The 18,621-nt window shown below is 37.4% G+C and overlaps 1 long non-coding RNA gene across 2 annotated transcripts in view; it reads right to left on the bottom strand.

Moving 5' to 3' along the window:
* The window catches only part of LOC139084542 (uncharacterized), a 100,770-nt gene that overhangs the window by 4,045 nt on the left and 78,104 nt on the right, over window positions 1-18,621 (bottom strand). The window contains exons 1-2 of one of the 2 annotated variants that reach the window (XR_011541999.1): window positions 3,244-3,374; window positions 65-153 (exon numbers count right to left, since the gene is read on the bottom strand). This is a non-coding gene — a long non-coding RNA (uncharacterized lncRNA). Of the gene's footprint in view, window positions 1-64; window positions 154-3,243; window positions 3,375-18,621 lie in introns of those variants that run through there. The other variant, XR_011541998.1, reaches the window with a different exon arrangement.

Genomic DNA, 18,621 nt, shown 5'->3' with positions numbered 1-18,621 from the left:
AAGAAACAAGGGAGATTAGCATATTGAAACAGGATTAAGGAGAAATTTAAGAAAAATAAATTACCAAGTGAAGCATTCCTTTATACAAAGCAGGCCCTGTGTCCAAGCTTCTGTTTTTTCTCCATCATTCATAAGAAATATTTTGTGAAGTGTCTGTAGAACAAAATAGAGAAAGAAAAGCCTTCTGGAGGTAAGTTGCCCTCATAAATACGCATTGGGCTCTCTACTAGACCTCAAATTCAATGTCTACGACTGTCAAATTTATGAAACTGGATCACCATTTTCACAAAATTTCAAACCAGGAGATCACTGTACCCAACTCATAGGAGATTGAGTCAAGTCTGAGATGTCACTCAAAGTTTATGCAGCCAATAAACATTTACTGAATACCAATGTGTTGAAGATTTAGTGATTATATAAGTTTTAGTTCCTGCAATCAAGGATTTTGCATCATCATGATGGAGATTGAAAATTAAATCAAGGATTATGATCCCACACAAGAAGGGCTGTGGTAGAGCATATTGCAAGTGGGGCATCTCTGAAGTCTTCCTGGAGAAGATGATTACCGTGCTGTATTTTATAATGAAAATTAGAGTTAATCGCATAAGAGAAGAGAATGGATTTTTACACACAGCAAACAACATGCCTATACAGTCATGCATCACTTAACGATGGAGGTACATTTCGAGAACTGTGTCATTAGGTGATTTTGTTGTTGTGCGAACATCACATAATGTCTTACACCAAACCTGGATGGTATAGTGTACTACACATCTAGGCTATATGGTACTAATCTTAGGGGACCACCATCCTATATGCAGTTTGCTGTTGACTGAAACATCATGATGCCGTGCATGACTGTAGTTATGGAGGATTGATCTCCACTACATATTTAGGAAACTAAAAGAATCAGATAGAATAAAATATGTGATTTGTTTTTAAATATTTAATCTTTTTAAATTTTATTTAATTAATTAATTTTTGGCTGAGGAAGATTCACCCTGAGCTAACGTCTGTGCCAATCTTCCTCTATTTTGTATGTGGGTTGCTGCCACAGCATGGCCACCAACAAGTGGTGTAGATCCATGCCCAGGAACCAAACCCAGGCTGCCGAAGTGAAGCATGCCAAACTTAACCATGGGGACAGCCCCATTTTTGATTTTTAAAAGAGCTCTATCAAATGGAAAGCACAGGCATTCTTTTTCCCATTTTATGGAAGAGGACATGAGAATTCAAGAGGCTAAGTTACTTTTTCAAATTAAGCTATAATGGACAGGAAGATCTGGTCCTAGAAGAGTGGCCTTCAGGTTTTCCATTTAGCACTCTGTGCACACACTACATTGTACAAATTTATACTTCACAAGGAAGATGGACTATGATAAAGGAATGCAGGATGATTAGTTTGTACAATGGGAACAAACTTTTGAGAAATCTCTAGAGAAGAATATGCACCCTCTCCCTATTGCAATCTGCTGAGAATTTCTTCCTTTCCCACATAGCCATTGTTTATTTATATTTTCCTCTTTATGTGTAAAAATTAATTTCAGTGAAGCCCTTCATATATTTAAGCACTGATAAATAACGGTATAGCTTTCTCCACCAAATGATCCAAATTATACATTCAATACAATTTCTTAAAATATTATTAAACAACTTCTATGTACAAAATATTTTGAAGTTACTAGGGAAAGTGTATGAGAAAGTAACAAATATGAGTATGGAACTATCCCTTCCTGTAGTAGCTGATAGTCTAGTAAGGAATACTAACTCACAGAGAACTCTAAGTGAAGACAGAATAAGTACAAACAGCATAAAGGTACTCTGGGGATTCGAGGAAAGATGATTCTAAATTCATTGTGAGGATACATGGAAGATTTCTTAGAGGAGAAACAGTTTATGCTGTAATCTAAGGGATAGCCATAATTTTTTTTATTTTTTGCTGAGGAAGATTTGCCCTGAGCTAACATCTGTTGCCTGTCTTCCTCTTTTTGCTTGAGGAACATTCACCCTAAGCCAATAGCTGTGCCAGTCTTGCTCTATTTTGTATGTGGGTCACCACCACAGCATGGCCACCAACAAGTGGTGTAGGTCCTCACCTGAGAACTGAACCCAGTCGCTGAAGTGGAATGTGCCAAACTTAACCACTAGGCCATGGATAGCCATAATTTTAGTAGATGTTATGGGGTCAGAATAGTTGCAGAGAGAGTGCACTAAGTGAAGAAAAGAAAAAGATCAAGAAAGCCTAGAATACACTGCATAAATAGAGTAAGTGAGACCAATGGTGATAGATCCACCTGGAAAGCTCAGAAATTGTAGAGATGTTTATATTCAAAAGAATTACTAGGAATTTATATCTATGGTCATATTAAAATTTACTTATTATTTTCCTTCCCATTATATGTATATGTCTGCATATCTGTGTGTGTGTATATATATGTGAATGTGTGTATATGTATGTAGGTAGATAAATGTTATATTTTATACACATATACACATAAAACAGAGAGAGAAAGAGTTTTAATATGAATTCTATCATTTATAGATGGGTAAATTAATGTCAGAATAATTAAGGGGTTTATACAAACTTATACAGGTAGTCAGCAACAAAAACAGGCTGTAAACCAAGTATGAATTATCCAGATTTGGATGGCATTGTGCACAGGAAAAAGTCCTCAAAGTGCTGTAGAAGCTCTTCTCAAATTCATCTGAATTTACATTTCTGGTCTCATCTTCTCTCAACACACTCAACCTTTTTCTCACAATGAACTCTCAGTGTTACTGAGCCACCCAGACCTGTTTTAAAAACCTTCAAGCCATTGCACGTGCTGTCCTTCTTCTGGGAAGTTCTTCTCTGGACAGACATTCACGTATATGCAGCCAGTTTTATGAAAGAATGACCTGTGATGCAAAAAAAGCTCTGAAGCCAGCTGCACAGGGTGGGATGGGAATGGGGTGGGCAAATCTTGAAGCGGGTGATATATGGATACTACCATGAAATTTATTTATTTATGTAGTTATAATTTATAACCTGCTTACTTCCAGAAAGGATTTGAGTCAGCTAGCTAAAATTTAAAATACTTGCAAAAATCCTATTTTGAAGTTCTTTGATGTGAAAATTATACTGCACAAGTTGGCACACCAAGAGTTTCTCGTCTAATTTCTGCCTCCATGTCTGATCCATTTCAGCAGTGCAATTGCTTGATGATTTTTTTTTTTTTAAGCAAATTTAACTGAACAACTCACACTCTCAGAAAGGCTTTGATTTTGCTTTGGTTTGTGCTCAGGGCAAAGATTTCTGGCTCTAGTTTTCCCATCCACCATCGTGAATTCACTTCAAATAAAATGCAAGAGGAAATCAATGTCCAGTGTCTTGGCTGAAAATGAAATGAAAACAAACATTCAGGATGCACTGAGCATGCAGGTTTCTGTAACTAAACTTGATCAAAGGACTAAATGTGAGGAAGCGGGCAGAGTCTATTTTTCTTCATTAGGAAAGGCCCAAGGGCTAATAATTAGGAAGCTGGGATAGTCCTCTTCAGTGCTGGCCCTAACATTTAGTGCATGAGATGAGAGATCTTGTTTCCCAAAAAGTGTTTCTCTGTGTATTGGTCACTTTGTGATGCCTTAAATCTCTCTCTTCATGCTTTTCTTCCCTCCTTCCTCTCAAAATTCAGTTAAGGTTATTGAGGGCCCTCCTGTAATATGCTATTCCAGGAAGGAAACTTATAATGCCTTATAATGAAGAAAATTAAAACCTGGATTAATTTTTGTAGTAAATTCTGTAACAATTTAGTTACTTAACATAAAATGTATCTGTGGTTATTATATTTAAAAAGAAAAGCATTCGATAAGAAGGAGAGCTTTAGAATGATTCCCTCAGAGTGAGACACCCAAAAGGAAAAGAAAAATAACCAATCACCGTTGAAAAGTTAAAGAGCAATTTGGGATTTTTGAGCTTGTCAGAGGAAGAGGTGAGGAGTCAGAAAATATCTGAAAGAGGTAAGAGACCTGGAGGACAGAGGCCAGAAGATTGAAAGGAGCTCTGAAAAAGTCACTTGAATCTGAATCTGAGTTAAAATAATAAATCCTGCTAATAAGTCTTTGGTTCTTGATTTCAGATTTTTTGCAGTGAGAAATAATCTTCTGAGTTCCTATCTAATCCACTTGTGCATTCTGTTTTCTGGGCTAGGCGTTGGGTTTTAATTCACTTCCAAACATTCAGGCCAAACTACCAAAATGTGTCTTTGCTGAATGAATTTTATGCCTCTAAACTTTCATTCATTTCACAGTTTGTTCCATATAAGCCTGTGTTTTTAAAGCTTTTCCTCTTCCATCTTCTAAGGGGAATTATAGAAGAGAAAATATAAAATGCTGAGAAAAGCTATGTTGGTTTAGGTTAGAAAAAATAAGGGGGAGGTAAAGCCAACTTGGACTAGAGTTGAGGAAGAGAAATAAGAGATGGAGCGGAAGTAGATTGTGAGAAAGTGTAGGCAGAAATGTGAAAACATTCTTTGGGGCATTTGTTGTGTGTTGAATTTAACTCCCACTTTGATATGCCTCTAAAAGACTTCCACAAAGATTTCCATTGTATCTCAGTATTTTTTGGAAGTCATACTTTGTGTTTTATTACTGCATCACCATACAGATCTAATAGCTTTGAGTAGAAGAGACACAGTTCCTGACCTTATGGAATTTGAGGTACAAATGACAATGATCATCTGCACGAACATAATGACAAAGTGTCATTAAAGTTTTCAGCCCTTTATGGTCATCATCTCATTAATATGTTCTGTAATTTTTCTCATTAATGTCTGGATCTATACTGTCTTTAAGGCTCTATCAATCTGAGGGAAATGCTCAAAGAACAGAGTCAGAGAGTGTAAGCCCTCTCTATTCCCAACATACCTTCTCTGTATCTTATCTATTGTCAATAGAGACAAAGATTTTAAAATCTGAAGATGAATCATCTTGATTTCAACTCTTGAATTCTTATCTTTACTCCCAGGATTAAAACACCCACTCCAGTGCATGATATTACCACTTAGGTTTGTCCACAGCTATTAAGTAAATTACCCATAGCACTGGAAAATGAGTAGCGTGAAACATACAAACTCTATATTCAACTGTCCCATTAGCTGTGCCTTGATTCTCAACAATCATGGTCTCAACCAGATGGCAAATGCTCCATAACATGTGCTAATTGGTAATAATAGTAATGGCCAGCACAGAGCACTTACTAGGTGTCAAACCCTACTCTGAGCATTTTCAATATACTAACTCATTAAATTCTCCTAACAATCCTATAAGGTAGGTTTATTACCACCATTTTGCAGATGGTGAAAATGAGGCAAAGAGAGCCTTAAAAATTTGCATATAGTCACACAGCTAATGAGAGAGCCAGCATTCAAACCCAGGTTTTGTGGCTCTCTATTAGTTTTTATGATTAAATTCATTCCCTTACTAATACATCAGTTGATGTTGAGATCATCCTCACTCCTATTCTGAGGACAGGCAGTCAGTTGGATTCATAGGTGCTAATGTATTTAATGGAGAATCTTGGTTATGAGTAGTCCCCTTCTCCCAAATAACCATTTGTCCCCTCTTTATATTTTAATAACGGCCTCTCGGAGACCTTTTATATTAGGTTCAGAGTTGGTAGGAGCACCTTAATGCAGTTTCCTCATTTGAATCCTTCTCACAACCAGCTAGTGAGGTGGGTACAAATACCCCTTTTTTTGTCAGAAATAAGGCCTAAATATCAGAAAGTTTACATGTTACCCTTGGTCACAGAGCTGTTCTGTGCCGTAGCCTGGAATCACACCACATTTTTTTTATTGTTGTTCTTGGGCTCTGCTATAGTTTGCATCTTTGCCCCCAACAATTTATGTGTTGAAATCTTAATACCCAAGGCGATGGTATTTGGAGATGGGATTTTTGAGAGGTGATTAGATCATGAAGGTGGAGCCTTCATGAACAGAATTAGTGTCCTTATAAAGGAAAGTTGAAAGAGCTCTCTTGCCCCTTCCACCACGTGAAGTTATAGCAAAAACATGGGTGTCTAGGAAGTGGACTCTCACCAGACACCAGATATGCCAGCATCTTGATGTTGGACTTTTTAGGCTCCAGAACTATAGGCAATAAATTTTTATTGCTTGTAATCCACCTTGTTTATGGTATTTTGTTAGAGTAGTCCAAAGGGACTAAGGCTATTTCTGCCATATCATATCAAGAACTTAAAATCTTGGAAATATCCTAGTTAAAAACTGGCAGAAGACAAAAACAATAATTAAATGTGCGGCAAATATTACAGGTAAAATTTAATTGTTTTTACTTAGCTCAGCCCCAAGTATTCAGCCCTAAAATGAGGATAGATCTCAAACATGACTGTAAGTTTTTTCTTCACAAAGGAACTTTGATACAATAATGAACTGAAGTATAAATTATCTCAATTGACTGAATCAAATTATAATAATGTGGTGGTAATAAGTTGATAGGACTGAGTGAAGAAAATTTTAAGAATATCACCAGTAAAACCTTCCGGGCCCAGCTAGTAAAATATAAGCAGAAGGCAACTTCCATGAATGTTTGATTAGCAAACAACAGGAAATTTTTGTGCATACTTTTTAGGTGACAAGATAAATCAGCATTTGTTGTGTGATAGCATCTTCATCTGTGACCATACCTCTTATAAAACCCACAGCATTTTCAACTAAGGACATAATACTGACCCTTAAGAAAATGATTTGAGACTTTTTCAATCCTTCATTACTTGATTAATTTATAAATAAATATTTTTATCTGTTTAGTGATTTTGAGACACAGATGTCTTAATAAATTCTACCACATCTGTTAACCTCCCTATCCTCTGTATTTTGGTTCTAAAAATAAAGAAATAGAACTGGTCCCTTTACCATCAAAACTGAGGAATTCAAAAGTACTTGAGATATAAAAGATATGTTACTTTTTATGCTCAGATTTAACTGAAACAAGCATGAAATTGAATTAATTCTCCATTTTGTTTTGAGGGTATATGTGCAATGTGCTTGACTACAGAAACGATGATGTAATTAGATTTGTGGTTTAGCATTTTCAAAGAATTTTATTTGATAGATACACATAAATATATACAAAAGAATTTTGCATAAATAAGGGTAAAAGAAAATTATAGTAACTGAGTCAAGCAAATATATTTAAGCAATTATGATACAAGTTAAAATTAAATTAATTGATTTATCTTAAAGTTAGAATGATATTGTAACATATTTTTGAATAAGAGAAATATAAACATAGATCGCAAGTGATTATTTTGGCATGTTTAGTAGTTTCAAAAAGAAGAAAATTCAGTTTGGACCACAGAGATTACCTTTTGTGATTCAAGGACAGGGTGGCTCAGAGACAGGGTGAAGTTAACAAAACTTTCTTTGAAAAAAAGAGAAGACAGAGGAGTATAGTAAGTTAGATCTGCATAGTAGAAGCTGCTGAATAATTTTACTTTAAAATAGTAAGATGTCTTATCAATGATACTCAAAGACACTAAGTAACTGACACATCACTTCATCGCACATTGAATAGGCCTGGCTTCAAACGCAGTATTACATTGGTTAAATGAAGCTTGTTATAGGAAAATAACAGTGGTCAAAGCTGCTATTTGGGGTTTCAACAATAAAGGAGCAGAAAGGTAATACATAGGCTGATTTTCTCTACTCTACCTCATGCTGAATAAAAGCTACACCCACCAGCTGTCCTTTGTGGCTATGTGGAAATTATAGTTGAATTTTCTCATGAGTCCTTGCCTGTCAACCACTAATACACTTAATTCTGGTTAGATTAGAAAATTTAGTGCAGGACTGGTTTGAGAGAGAGTGTGTGTGTGTGTGTGCACGCACACTGAAAGGGGTTGTGTGAGTGGAACTGATGTGAGGATCAGCTGGTGAGGTATGACATGGCAAGAAGGAAAATAGAAATGGAAACGAGGGTAAAGAGGTTCTGTAGCCTGGGATATAGACAGAAGCAGAGCCCTCCAGGTTTCCTGTGAAATTACAAGCAGCAAGAGAAAAGCGAGAAGGAAGAACTCAAACTGGTGGAAATGGCATTGCTGAGTGTCGCCTTGGTGCTACCTCCAAGGACACGTTTACCAAGCCCCTTCTTCATTGAGCTGCAGCAGTCAATGACCTCACCAGCTCTGGCATAACAAAGGATTGCTGGATTAGCTATTTTGACTGCATTGATCAGCAAATTCAATACAACACTAGCTTATCTGACTTTTAACAACTCCCCCACCACAATTGACCAATGTTTTAGCTGGAGTGACTGGTCGTGTCTGTTAAAATTGCTGAACCAGCAACGATGGTCAAATTTTTCCAAAAGCTTGAGAGAGGTTGTGGATATCTCAGTATGACAGATTTGTACCACAAATGAGTCTTGTTAAAGAGATGAGAGTATTTTTACAAGACTCAATTAGTAAGACTCTGTTAAGATTTGCTTTTAGAGTAAGATGGAGGAATGCCCAGGTTTCCGGTCAAACACATTAGATCAGATCGTGTACCCAGAGACACAGTCTGCCTGACAGGAGAAGCGTAGCTATAGGATGAGCTATCAAAATCAAAAGGAAATTCATCTGAGCTGTCACTCATTTACAAATACTGATCAAAGTCAGGAACTCTTTTTTTTGTTCCATGGGAGCAGGACTGGTTTTGTGGGCTTACACAGGACCCCACACTCAGAAGGGTTTCACACTTGGTTTAATGTTCTACTATTGCCATTTTGAAATTCTTAATATTTCTTTTTTGTGTGTATGAGGAAGATTGTCCCTTAACTAACATGTGTGACAATCTTCCCTCACTTTGTATCAGGGACGCTGCCACAGCATGACTTAATGAGCACTGCATAGGTCCACGTCTGGGATCCAAACCTGTGAATCCTGGGCTGCAGAAGCAGAGTGCACAAACTTAACCAGTACACCACTGGATGAACTCCAGAAATTCTTAATACTTTTTCAACAAGGGACTCCACATTTTCATTTTGCCCTGGGCTCCATAAATTTCCATAGTTGGTTTTGCAGAAGGGAGCTATTGGAAGTATGGGAAAAGAAGATGTTGACATTGAAGCCATGTCTAATTTCAAATTACAGTTTCTAAAACTATAGAGTCAACTTCAAAATCTATACCACTCCCTCCCAGGCCTAGCCACTTAAATATGCTTATAACAGTAAAGAACTCCCTGGGCTTATTTTTACTATGTTCTTCTGATTCGTGCATGAGGGGAAAAACAAAACAGAAATTATGAATGTAAAATTTCATTCAAATCTTCCCCTTAAACTTTGAATAGCAGCATTTCTTTGTCTGGCAGAATACCAGAGATAAAGTTACACAACCTGGACAGTTTACATTCGCTTTCCTTCTACCAAGCAGGGAAACTGGTTATTGCGTTTTCTAGAAGATTGAATTGTTATAATTACACTGCATGTTTTAATAATATGTAAATAGCTCCCAGATTTTGGCAGACATTTATCTCTGTTTTATTCTCAAGAGTTTGTGAGTATTGTTCTACCTAAGAACACATTAGGTAGCGTGATGTGGGAATGTTGGGGAGTCCTTGGGAAGAGTTGCTCCTTGACATACTAAACACACCAGACGTCATTCACTGAAAATAACAAATGCAATCACTTGACTGTCTTTATTTTCATGACTCTAGGAAAGTCACTTTCATTGTCAACCTAGACTATGTTTTTATCAGATTTAAAGAACCCAATTATTAACATTTTTCTCTGTGAATGAGGGTAAAGAAACTGATTTTTGTTTTAAGTAAGGGAGTTAAAATTTACCTTTTCTTTATCTGAAGACCAAAAGAAAGTTTTTCTCATCCCCACGTTAAAAAACAATAACAAAAACTTCATTCTCTTGATTTTATTTCCGAAGCTTCTTCTGAACTTTCCAGTCCCTGTTATTCCAACTGCCATCATTTTGGTCCCAGCCAGTCATATCTAACCTAGGCTGTTGGTTAAAATTGGTGTCTTTTCCTTCAGTGCCCCTTCTCTCTAAGTTATATGTGGTTACTAAGCCACAAATCTGATTGGGCAACTTCCCTATTAAAGCTGCACTTCCAGCAGCTTCCTGCTCTGCTTGTAATACAATCCAAACTCCTCAGTTTTGTAACTGATCCCTGTTTACTTCCTGGTCCTCATCTTTTATCATTAGGACTTTCTCGTTGTACTTTCCTGTCTTAATAAAACACTTACAGTTTCCCAACTGTGTCATACATTTTTTTCTTGTTCATAAATGATTCAAGGTTTTTGTCAATGTTGTTTCCCTTTTGCATCTCACATCCACCCTCCTAATGTGTTTCATGGATGTTTTCTCTCCAAGTCTGATATTCATGCATTCATTCAACTAATACTAATTAAGCCTTTCATTTCCTAGAACTTTTAGAGGCCCTGGTTTTACACTGGAGACCAGAAGGCAAAGTCCTTGTTTCATAGAGCTTATATTCTAGTAATTAAGGATTGATATAATAAAAAAATTAATATAATAATGTCTGGTAGTGATTACTGATATGAAAAAACCTACATCAATCAAAATAGAAGGTGATATTTTAGACTGATGACCAAGACAGATTTTCTGAGATGATAACATGTAAGTCTGAATGTAGAAAATGTACCAATTAAAATAACAGAGAAATGAGCATTCCTGAAATAGGAAATAAGAAGAGAAGAGACCTAGAGGTGAAAACTGCAAGAATTCCTGTGTGGTCAGAGCAGAGTGGACACAGATAAGAAGGATTAGGGAATGTAACTGGGGATCAGATCATGAAGGAACTGGCAGGCCATGGAAAGGACTTTAAATCGAAGTCTGAAGCGTGATGGGAAATGACTGATGGGATGAGAGTGGGATCATCACATGACCTTTTTAGATTTTGGAAGATGCCTTTGGCTTCTCTCAGGTGAACATACTGTAGGGAAAAGAGTGGCAGCAGAGAAGCAAGCTAGGAATTAGAAATTCATTGCAGTAGTCCAGGGCAGAGATTCATGTGGCTCAGACAAGATGAGAGTAGTTATATTTGCAAGAGAATTCACTGATAGATTTGAAATGTAAGAAAGCCAGGCATTATGGATGACTACAAGGTTTTTGCTTGATGAATAGGTAAATGATTGTAACATTTACTGAGGAAGAGATGAAAGATGGGAAAGATTTGTGGGTGGTGGAGTGAGATATTATATAGTTTTATAGTCATTACATAGTTTAGAACATGGAAAGTTTCATATGTTGTTGTAGAGACTGGCTAAATGCTCACCAAGCCCACCTCTTCTTCCTAGGAACATAGGAATACTATATTATTCAGCCTCTTTGGCATCTAGGTTGAGACCATAAAATCTGAGAATAAGTGATGTAAGCCACTTCTGAGCTGTCTATCTTTGTGTCTCTGTTTCTTTGTCTCTCTTCTGAACACCTGGAAGCGAAAGACTCACTATGGAAGAGACAAAGTATGGCAGAGGTCCTTATGGAAGACAGACACTCAGGAGGACCACCTGAATTTATGCTATATTATATTAATTAGAATCACAAACAAAGCATAAGCCCCACAGTAATATGACCAGGTAAAATTTAATGCAAAGAATTATTAACTTACAACAGAGAATCAGAGACACAAGAGTTTGGTTAGAAAGAATTAAGAGAATTATAAAGAATATAAGAATAGCAAATATAGGGAGTAGCTTCTATCCCTAGGGCTGAGACAGACCATCCAAGGAAGAGCCTTCCTCTTAGGACTAAGATCCAGAAGTACAGGAAAGGTCATGACTTTGGCTCACTGAATGTTAGAGATGTTACTCTGATGCTGCCCTGGCAGAATGTGGTGGAAATCCACTATTTGAACCTTGCCAGAAAGATGTTCTCTAGGGGGCCAGGAAAGGCTATTCACAGCACAGTATCTCACTGAAGGCACTTTGCTATTAAACCACCCAAGGGAGTTTCTGGGAGAAGCTCCAGGCTGCAGGGTGCTGCCGCTCACTATTCATATCGGTAGCCATATGCTGGAGAAGCCACTCACACTTCAGGAGATGAGCACAGGAAAAGCCATGGGCTCTGGCAAAAACCTGTTAAGAACTCATTGGAGTTCCAAAATTGCTTCCTTCTGCAATGTCTCTCTGGTGCCTTCAACTGACAAACTTAGCATCATACAAACTAGCAAAGGAAAAAATAAAAAAGGATCCAGTTCTATTTTCATAGATCAAGAAATTAAGTCAATTTGAAACTGAGAGAAAATAAATTGATAGTGAAACATTACTTCATTGTCTTCCTGCTTGCTTTGTTTCCAAGAAGAAGTTGCCTGTAAATCCTGCCTTGTCCCTCTGAATGCAATGTTCCTTTTTATGCTCTGATTGCCTTCAAGACACTTTCTTCATGTTTTGTTTTCAACAATGAGTAAGATATGCCTAGGAGGTTTTTTGAGACTGGAGTGGTATTTTTCTTATCCTGCTTTGTGTTCTTGAGCTTCCAGATTTTGTAATTTGGGGTCTATCATTAATTTTGGAAAATTCTCATACACACTTTCAAATGTTTTTTGACCTATTTTCTTTATTTTTCTGAGAATATAAACACATGTCTATTAGAGTATTTGATTTTGTACCACAACTCTTGGGTGGTCTTTTTGCCTTTTCAAAAACAAGTTTTCAGGGATCTCATCAAGATGGCGGCATAAGCAGACTGAGCTTATCTCCTCCCAAGAACACAACCAGGTTACAACTACCTTTGGAAAAATTCACCTGCAGAGAAAACTGAAAACTGGATAAAAAGAACCCCCACAACAAAGGACAGTCCTGACTAAGGTGGAAGAGGCAGAAATTCCTGCTGGAGAGGAAAAAGCCACCTTTGGGAACAGTGGAGCTTCTCAGCTGGCCAGGTGGGAGACACCCTAAGGTACACAACCCTCCCTGAAAGAGTGAGGTCTGGAGTGGGCCAATACTGCTATAAGCATCCTTCAAACTCAGCCCAACTGAGATGAGGGTCTCACTGTCTGGCTTTGCTGGCTATTAACTACAGCAAAGATACCCCTAGAAAAGCTGTTGGTGGAAAGCCGAAAAGACCCAGGTCTTAAAGGGCCCACACACAAACTCACTCATTGCAGCAACCTAAAACCACCAGAGAGAAGGCTGACAGCCCTTTGGTGAAATAAGATTCACCTGGTGGGCTAAGGGGGCATCTTGGTGAGAGGAGGGACCTCTCAGGAGACTGAGACATTAGTGGGGGCCATTGTTCTGAACTGGTTTAGGCATGCTGACACAGATGCCTGGTGGGCGCCATTGAGGTTCATCCCTTGGCCTGTTAGCCCAGGGCTCTGCCACACCCACTAGAGCACAGATTTAATCCAGTTCAGCCTGCCCTAGGGACTGGCCCCACCTAACACTAAACCTTCAGGCTACTTTTCAGCCTGCATTGACTGGGTTCCTTGATCCTCTATAGGCAGGCAAGTGTGTCTGCCTCTGTGGGGCAGGGCCTGTGTGAGGACCAGGCAAACTGTGGGGGGCATTGGTGGAGAGATGGGGGCCTCTGCAGTGCAACATTGGGGTACACTCCAGGGGTTTGAGAAATGTGCATGGACTAGGACTGTGTTGATGGTGTGTGTGGTCCTGTGGGGGTTGAGGGTTATCAGCGCCAGAAGACCTGTGCTTCATAAATAGCCATAAAAAGGATCAGCCCCACCTTCCAAAGCCTGAAACACTTGAATGCTCCATGCCAAGGGCCAGCCCAACTCAGCAGTACTCCTAAGAGAACTGATAGTAGGCTTGCAGGCCTGAAGCCTATCACAACTGTAAGCCCCTGAGCCTAGCAACCAGCTACACTGGGCACCAACCCAAGTAAGAGGAAAACTACGATAGGAGTGTGCTGATAGACTGTGTAGCCAACATTGCTGAGGCTCCCCAAATTGGATTTACAAACAGTTGGTCAGGGAAGGAAAGATTAGACTCCCTGGGTACCTGCAATAGTAATAACCCTGCCACAGCAGAAGGACACAAGTAGCCCACAAAGGGGTCACTCCTGGATCTTCCGGACTGGTGACAAGAGGGAAGCACACTGCTGAGCCTCATAAGGCCACTTCTCCAAGATCAGGAGACATAGCTGACTCACCTAATGCATAGAAATAAACAGAGAGAAAGAGGCATAATGAGGAGACAAAGGAATAATTTCCAAGCAAGGGAACAGGACAAAACCCCAGAAAAAGCACTAAATGAAAGAGAAACAAGCAAGCTACTTGACAAAGAGTTAAAACAAAATATCATAAGGATGCTCACAGATATTGGGAGAAGAACACACTGAGCTCATCGGGAAAGAGCTGGAAGATATAAAAAAGTCAGACATGAAGAATACAGTACTGGAAATTAAAAATTCACTAGAAGGACTCAATAGCAGAGTAGATGAAGCAGAAGAATGGATCTGTGAGCTGGACAAAAGACTAGAGGAAATCACCCAAGCAGAACAGAAAAAAGAAAAAAGAATTAGACAGAATAAGAAGAGTCTAAGGGAAATCTGGGATAATATCAAGCATGCTAACATTTGGATTATAGGTATCCCAGAAGAAGAGGGAGACAACAGGGCAGAAAATTTATTTGAAGAAATAATAGATGAAAATATTCCTAACCTGAGGCAGGAAACAGACATCCAAGTTCAGGAAGCACAGAGAGCTCCAAAAAAGATAAGTCCAAAGAGGCCCACACCAAGACATATTATAATTAAAATGTCCAAAATTAAAGATAAAGAGAGAATCCTAAAAGTAGTAAGAGGAAGACCACAAGTGACACACAAAAGGAAGCCCATAAGGCTATCAGCAGACTTCTCAGTTAAGACCCTACAGGAGAGAAGAGAATGGCATGACGTATTTAAAGTGCTAAAAGGAAAAAACCTACAGCTAGGAATGCTCTATCCATCAAGGTTGTCATTCAGAATGGAGGGAAAGATAAAGAGCTTCCCAGACAAGCAAAAATTAAAGGAGTTTATCACCAAAAAAACAATTCTACAAGAAATGCTGAAGGGACTTATTTAAGTGGGAAAGTAATGACCACAAATAGACATTTAAAAAAATTATCATAAAAAACAAAACAGCAACAACAACAAAACCAGGCAATAAAATCACTTGTAAAGCTAAAAATATAGTAAAGGTATCAGATCAACTACTTGTGAAGATAATATGAAGGTTAAAAGACAAGTGTACTAAAATCACCTATTTCAATGATAAGAGGGTAATGGATAGACACACACTAAACAAAAGACTATATATAATGTGAAAAATATAAAATGTGGGAGGAGGCGAGTGAAAAAGTAGCGCTTTTAGAAAGAGGTCAAGCTAAAGAGTCTATCAACTCAATATAGACTGTTACATAGAATATTAAATAGGATCCTCATGGTAATCACAAATCAGAAACCTATAATAAGCAAGAAAAAAAGTAAGACAAAAGAAATCAAACCTATTACTAAAGATAGCCATCAAACCACAAGGGAAGAGAGCAAGAGAAAAAGACAGGAACAAAGAAGAACTACTAAAATACCCAGAAAAAAAGGTAACAAAATGGCAATAAATACATATTTATCAATAGCTACTTTAAATGTCAATGGACTAAATACTCCAATCAAATGCCATAGGACGGTCAATTGGGTAAAAAAGCAAGACCCCTGTATATGACGTATATAAGAGACACACTTCAGATGTAAAGACACTCATAAACTGAAAGTGAAAGGATGGAAAAAGATATTGCATGCAAATGGCAATGAAAAGAAAGTGGGGGTAGGAATACTTACATCAGACAAAGTAGACTTTAAAACAAAAAGTGTAACAAGAGATAAAGATGGGTACTACATAATGATAAAGGGAACGAGCCAACAAGAAAATATAACACTTGTAAATATCTATGCACCCAACAGAGGACAACATAAATATATAAAGCAATTATTGGCAGACATAAGAGGAGAAATAGACAGTAACACAATAATAGCAGGGGACTTTAACACTCCAGTTACACCAATGGATAGATCATCCAAACAGAAGATCAATAAGGAAACACTGGCCTTAAAGGACACATTAGATGAGATGGACTTAGTAGAAATATACAGAACATTCCATCCAAAAACAAAAGAATACATATACTTTTCAAATGCACATGGAACATTCTCCAGGATTGATCACATATTAGGCCACAAAACAAGTCTCAATAAATTTAAGAAGATTGAAATAATACCATGCATCTTTTCTGACCACAAAGGTATGAAACTAGAAATCAACTACAGGAAGAAAACCAGAAAAGTCACAAAAATGTGGAGATTAAACAAAATGCTACTTAACAATGATTGGGGTCAATGAAGAAATCAAAGGAGAAATCAAAAAATTCCTGGAGATATGAAAATGAAAATACGACATACCAAAATCTGTGGGATACAGCAAAAGTGGTTCTAAGAGGGAAGTTTATAGTAATTCAGGTCTACCTCAACAAAGAAGAAAAATCCCAAATAGACATAAAATTGCATCTAAAGGTACTGGAAAAAGAACAACAAATAAAGCCCCAAATCAGCAGAAGGAAGGAAATAATAAAAATCAGAGCAGAAATAAATGATATAGAGACTAAAAAAAAAAAAAAAAAATAGAAAAAATTAATGAAACCAAGAGCTGGTTCTTTGAAAAGATAAACAAAATTGGCAAACCCTTAGCTAAACTTACCAAGAAAAAAAGAGAGAAGGTTCAAATAAATAAAATCAGAAATGAAAGAAGAGAGATTACAACAGACATCTCAGAAATACAAAAGACAATAAGAGAATACTATGAAAAGTTATATGCCAACGAATTGGATAATCTAGAAGAAATGGATAAATTCTTAGAAACATGCAGCCTTCCAAAACCAGACCAAAAAGAAGCAGAAAATTTGAATAGACCGATCACCAGTAAGGAGATCAAAACAGCAATCAAAAACCTCCCAAAAAATAAAAGTCCAGGACCAGATGGCTTCCCTGGTGAATTCTACCAAACATGCAAAGAAGACTTAATACCTATCCTTCTCAAACTCTTCCAAAAGATTGAAGAGGAGGGGAGGCTTCCTAACCCCTTCTATGAAGCCAACATTATCCTGATACCAAAACCAGACAAGGACAACACAAAAAAAGAAAATTACAGGCCAATATCGCTGATGAACATTTCCACAAAATTCCTCAACAAAACACTAGCAAATCGAACAACACTACATTAAAAAGATCATACATCATGACCAAGTAGGTTTCATTCCAGGAATGCAGCGATGGTTCAACATCTGCAAATCTATCAACGTGATACACCACATTAACAAAGTGAAGAATAAAAATCACATGGTCATCTCAATAGATGCAGAGAAAGCATTTGACAAGATACAGCATCCATTTATAATAAAAGCTCTAAATAAAATGGGTATAGAAGGAAAATATCTCAACATAATAAAGGCCATATATGACAAACCCACTGCAAATATCATTTTCAATGGAGAAAAACTGAAAATTATCCCTTTAAGAACAGGAACCAGACAAGGATGCCCACTGTCACTACTCTTATTTAACATAGTATTGGAAGTCCTTGCCAGAGCAATCAGGCAAGAAAAAGAAATAAAAGGGATCCACATTGGAAAAGAAGAAGTGAAATTGTCACTCTTTGCAGATGACATGATTTTATATCTAGAAAACCCTATAGAATCCACTAAAAAACTTTTAGAAACAATAAAGGAATACAGTCAAGTCACAGGATACAAAATCAACGTACAAAAATCAGTTGCATTTCTATACACTAACATCGAAGTGGCAGAAAGAGAAATTAAGAATACAATCCCATTTACAATTGCATCAAAAAGAATAAAATACCTAGGAATAAACTTAACCAAAGAGGTGAAAGATCTGTACACCAAAAACTATAAAACATTGTTGAAAGAAATCGAAGAAGACACAAAGAAATGGAAAGATATTCCGTGCTCTTGTATTGGAAGAATTAACAACGTTAAAATGTCCATACTTTCTAAAGCAATCTATAGATTCAACACAATCGCTATCAAAATTCCAACAAAATTTTTTACAGAAATAGAACAAAGAATTGTAAAGTTTATATGGAACAACAAAAGACCCCGAATAGCCAAAGGACTCCTGAGAAAAAAGAACAAACTGGAGGTATCACACTCCCTGATTTCTAAATATACTACAAAGCCAAAGTAACCAAAACAGCATGGTACTGGCAGAAAAACAGACACACAGATCAATGGAACAGAATTGAGAGCCCAGAAATAAACCCACACATCTCTGAACAGTTAATATTCGACAAGGGAGTCAAGAGCATATGATGGAGAAAGGAGAGTCTCTTCAATAAATGGTGTTGGGAAAACTGCACAGCCACATGCAAAAGAAAGAAAGTAGACAGTTGTCTTACATCATGCATAAAAATCAACTCAAATTGGGTTAAAGACTTGAATGTAAGACCCGAAACCATGAAACTTCTAGAAGAAAACATAGGTAGTGTGCTCTTTGACATCAGTCTTAGCAGCATATTTTCAAGTACCATGTTTGACTGGGCAAGGGAAACAGAAGAAAAAAATGGACAAATGGGACTACATCAAACTAAAAATCTTCTGCA

Source organism: Equus przewalskii, chromosome 7, assembly GCF_037783145.1.
Source record: "Equus przewalskii isolate Varuska chromosome 7, EquPr2, whole genome shotgun sequence".
Lineage (NCBI taxonomy): Eukaryota > Metazoa > Chordata > Mammalia > Perissodactyla > Equidae > Equus > Equus przewalskii.
Note: the sequence above shows the minus strand (reverse complement) of the source record. Positions and strands in the feature narration are given on the sequence as shown.